Genomic DNA, 5157 nt, shown 5'->3' on the forward strand with positions numbered 1-5157 from the left:
TGCTAAATCTCAATCCAGTCAATGGAAATGACCATTGGAGATTAATATTTATGATCCTTGCACAAAATTGGAACAAATATATTTCAGATAAGGAAAATCCATGATTTTCTTTTTCTAGATTAATTCTTCAAAAATTAGTTTAATGACACTCTTTCGATAAGAATGGAGCTTTAGGTAGGTCAGGTAGAGCTGCCTGCAGACCCACAGCAATCACCAGTCACCACAGCGAACGGCCACTCTTGGGACACAGGACCTGCTGTTTACATTTCCTGCTGGATCTGCCCATTGGGGTATGGCATTGCCAACAAAGTCTAATATCTTGGACCTGGGCACCAGTGCACAGAGAACCAGATCCCCTGAGGAGAGCCATAAAGCTTGGGCATACTGCAAAGTTTTGGCAGGCAAATGCCAGAGTACAAGGCAGTGGTGGTGGGCACAAGTGGTTAAGAGTGCAGTTACTATCCAGATGACCCACGACTGCTTCATGAAGGACCACTACCCCACTATCCAGGACAGTGGCCCTGCATAACAGGGGCCACAGTCTGAATGTGCTGGACACAGCTGGACAGGATATCCACAGAGCCTTGCATGACCAGTCCTTGGCAGCTGGTGATGGTGTGCTGGGTCTTTGCTCTCAATGATCCCTCATGTCTGGACCAACTGCAGCAGATGTGGTCCAGCTGGGACCCTCTGCAAAAGCAGCCCTTGGTCCTGGTGGGCAACAAGTGCAATCTAGCAACCACCTCTGAAGATTCTCATGCTGCTGCCACAGTCCTAGTCCACAGATGGGGTGCTCCCTTTTAGATGACCTCAGCCAAACCCTGGCAAACTATGGAAAAAGCATTTGCTCTGCTTGTCCAGGAAATCTGGAGGGCTCAGGAGGCCACGGTGGAGCCAAGCTAGGAGAGGACCCTGTGCTAGAAGGCCATGTGTAGCTGTGGCTGTTCTGTGGTCTGAAGACATTAGTCAAGAAAATTGCCCCGTCTCTCATGTCACATCAAGGTGACTGACATCCCCTTGATACAACCCCTCCTCCTCTACTGAGTAGCAGTTACCATGGACACCTTTCTTATTTTCACTTGATGAGGGGTTAGATTTTTCCCTTTGAGAGGGTCTGTGACAAATTCAATAAATGTTGTTCTCAGGTTTGAAAAAAAAGAATGGAGCTTTGCTTTCTTAACAGAACTCATACTATCCCCTTGAAAATGTTTAGACTGCAGTAGTATCAGTTTCTATACAATGAAAAGCCTGAGTTGATGTATGCTGTTTTCATTTGAAGATGGATGCTTCTACCCATTTTCAATTTTATGGCTTGGTGGCCTACACAAAACTCAATTCGTGATAAATAGTTCAGGCTGCATAAGTGATAGAGAATATAAATGAAGATGCCAAATCTTTACAAAACAAAGCACTCATAGGATCCAGAAAGCCTAAGGTTTGCTTTTACATCAAGGAAAAGGTGATATCCCCCATTCCACCCGCACTTCCTCCCCCCACACCCTGATAATGAGGGAGAATGCTCTCAATGTAGGTCCATGAGATAGTGTGTTTTAACTTCAGTTTGCCATAAATTAGAATCAATTGAGTACAGAGCCTCACTGAGAAATTGTCCTGATTGTCTTAAATGATGTGGGAAGACCCATCTCAAATGTTTGCATATCCTCTGGTAGTAGCCCCGATATAAAGGACACAGCAGAAGGAAGATCATTAGGTTTTTCTAGTTTGACCTTCCCTCTTGCTATGACTTGATTTACCCTGATGCTGTTGAGGCTGATCCCTTCACTGATATTAGAGTCAGTGTTTCCAGGCCACCATCACTAACTGAAAATCAGAGGCTTTCCAAACTCTCTAGGTTTTCAGGCCAGATTGGGACCGCTGAGGTGAACATTCTTACGGGCTGAGAAAGTACCAGGTTGCTGGACTCTCTAGTGCCAGAAGTCACTGTGGACTACTTAGACTGCTAAGGAGGCCAGGCTCAAAGAGCAATTATCAGGTTCTAAGCTCTCAGATATGAGAAAATTATTGTTATTATTTCAATGCAATACAAAATTTAAATACAATAATTTCTAAATTTGATACAAATTATATATAGTTATCGATATATAGCTATATCTTTTTCCTCTGGAGAATCCTACTATGAATATTGGTACTAAGAAGAGGCATTTTATACCTTGGACTGTGTTTTTGGATGAGGGCAGAGGATTTGGGGAACATTAGGCTAGAAAAGTCATTGAGTGCCCAGGGCTTAATGAGCTGTTTGAGAACTTGGAAATTAATGCTGAGAGAAATATAGGTGATGGAGGCCTGGCTGAGACGTTTCAGAGGCAAGTTTGAGAGTCCTTCAAAAATTCTATCAGGTCTGGTTCTATGATATTTTGAATTTAAAAATCTGTGGTTGCTGGTTAGCTGGACCTGAAGAGAGGTCTGATTAACAAGGGGCCAGTACCACTGAGGTGAAAGCTTTGCTTTATACAGATAATCAGTAATGGTTAGATTGGGCTGGAAACTCAGCAGTGATTAAAAAGAGACCAGCATCATTGAGATGAAATCTAGGAAGTATTTCCTTGGTGTCAACACACAGACATTATGGTCCAGAGAGGACAAAGGCTGCATTTCAAGCTGAACCTCAACTTGACAATGTGTAAGAGTCCCTCATGTACTGATTTTAAGGTTTGGAGGGATCCTGGAGAGCAGCTGAGGCTGGGCACTATGAAAAGCAAGAGGATATTGTTGAAGTGGTAGCCTCAGTTGCAGTGGAGATCCTAGGATACTGGAGATGACCCCCAAGATTAGCAGCAGGTGACCCCAAGATTAGTAGGTGTGGAGTGAAGCTGGCCTAAGCCTGTTAGACTGACTCTGTATGTGGACAGCAGAGCCAGAGAAGTGGAGCTGCCCAAGTGCTTTGGAACTCAGATAATGGGATTGAGTCCCTGATACCTGATAGTGAGCTATTTGCTTTGCTGGATTTTGGATTCACTTTGATCTGATTGTAACTATGTCCTAGTTCTCCCTTTCAGAATAGGAAAACATGTAACCTATTTTTTATTCTATTGGAGTCTTGGACTTTTAAAGACACATTGAACTTTTTAAGCATTGGAATTTTTTAAAGACTGTGGGAACTGTCCAATTTGTACTGTACGTTTTATTATTATATTAACATGAGTGCCTGGAGAAAATAAGGAAAGAAAGTTTATGTTTTGAAGTGATGTGTTTATGTATCAAAGTTGATGAGTTGTAGATTTTGTTGGTTAGATTTTTTTTCAATTTGGCATAAACCTAGACACACCTGAGAACAGGAAATCTCAACCGCGGACTTTCCACCTTATCTCCAGTCTGTGAGCGTGTCTGTGGAGCATTTTCTTCATTGTTAACTGCTGCAGGAGGTTCTAGCCCACTGTTAGTAGTATCATCTGCAAGGAAGCTGGGCCTGAGCTGTGTAAGAAATGTAGCTGTAAAATCCAGAGGAAGCAAACCAGTAAGCAGTGTTCCTCCGTAGTCTCTGCTTCGAGCTCTGGTTGTGAGTCCCTTCCTTGACCTCTGTCCATGATGGACTGAAAAGTTCTAAGATGAAATAAATCATTTCCTTCCAATTTTGTTTTGTGTCAGTGTTTTATTAGAGCAACAGAAAACATTATTACAGTGCATATCACTAGGTTTTTTGTTTTATAGTTTCGTTTTCTGGTTTTGCCCTGTGTGTGTGTCTGTGTGTGTGCGTGTGTGTGTGTGTGTGTGTGTGTGTGTGTGAAGGCCCATGCTTTCTGTTCTGTATCAGTTTCTTTCAAATAAATCTTTGCTCCAGAGGCGAGCCAGGAAGCTCAGAAGACTCGGGAAGTCAACAAACTTCAATGTCTGGGAAAGGTGAAAGTAAAAATATTAATGGTGGCCCCGCCCCAGTGGTACAGAAGTGGCAAAGAACTGTTGGGGGTTGGGGGCGTGGGGACATAGTGATCAGCTGAATGCTTAGATGAGATGCTTGAGCCTGTAGAGCTGTCTGCAAGTTACGTAGAGAGCTCTAGGCTTGGAGCTTTTGAGGGCAGTCACTCATGTTAGGGTGGAGGGGTTGGTGATGCAACTGTGTTTGAATCATTTCTGTTCCTCTAAGTAACTCCTCTTCCGTACTCCTGACGTAACCCCAACAAACTCATTAGTCTACCAACTTTCACTTTGGTAGTAATTGTCACTTTGATCTGCTGTGGGATCTATATCAGGGCTAGGTAGGCATGTGTATTGTATCTCCCAAGGAACTATTTCACACACTTGCCATAGCACAAGTATAGAGGTAAACTCCTCAGTGTTTACCTCTGATAAAGCCAGGGACTCTCTTGTCTCTACCTTCTATCTTACCATAGAAGCACAGGAATTACAGATGTGCACTACTATGTTTGGCTTTTAAATGGGTTTGGGAATTTGAACTCAGGTACTCATGCATGGTTGGCATTTGCTTATTCACTCAGTAATCTACCCATTCCAAAGTTTTGACTGTAGAAAGATGAAGCATTTTTCTTTGACACCTAACTTTTCAGTGAACTTTAAATTCACATACATTTTTTCAATAGTTTTTTTTTTTGAGCCTGGAATGTAGCTCAATGGTAGAGAGACTTCTTTGCAGGCATATGATCCTGGCTTCAGTCCTGGAGCTATTATAAGTTCATTTTCCCATAACTGTCTTGCAAAGGTAAATAAGTTGTTGATATCATGGAAGTCAATTTTCATCTCTGTTATAGTTTTGACCATAACATACATTTCTCCTCTTTTTCCATATGTTCATGATGTTCATGTGACATGGGCAGCACATAGCTATGTCATCTTTTATGCTTTGAGTACATTTCATAATATAAAATTAATGTCTATGTTTTTTCAACAATCACATAAGTAGAAAACAAAGACTGAGTATTATACAAGGTATTAAGAATCTTGCCACACTAAGCTGAATCTTCATAGATCCCTAAACTATCATTTGATAATTGGAATTTGCCTACATGATCAAATAATGACTTTTTATCAACTTTCTAAAATTATGGATATTACAGAAAAGTCTAGATGTCAGTCAAAAAAATCCTGCTTTTTAACTCCTTTAAAAAGTTACAATTTTGAAAGAGATGTATCTTTGCTCTGGAAATTGTTATTGAACATGTTAATGATGTAATGAAATGCTTC

At 41.4% G+C, this 5157-nt stretch overlaps 1 pseudogene; it reads left to right on the plus strand.

The window, feature by feature from the left end:
* Positions 1-292: 292 nt before the first annotated feature.
* LOC103743235 lies at positions 293-903 on the plus strand (annotated as a pseudogene).
* Positions 904-5157: the final 4254 nt, after the last annotated feature.

This window comes from Nannospalax galili, unplaced genomic scaffold, assembly GCF_000622305.1.
Source record: "Nannospalax galili isolate Female #2095 unplaced genomic scaffold, S.galili_v1.0 scaffold1222, whole genome shotgun sequence".
Classification (NCBI taxonomy): Eukaryota; Metazoa; Chordata; class Mammalia; order Rodentia; family Spalacidae; genus Nannospalax; species Nannospalax galili.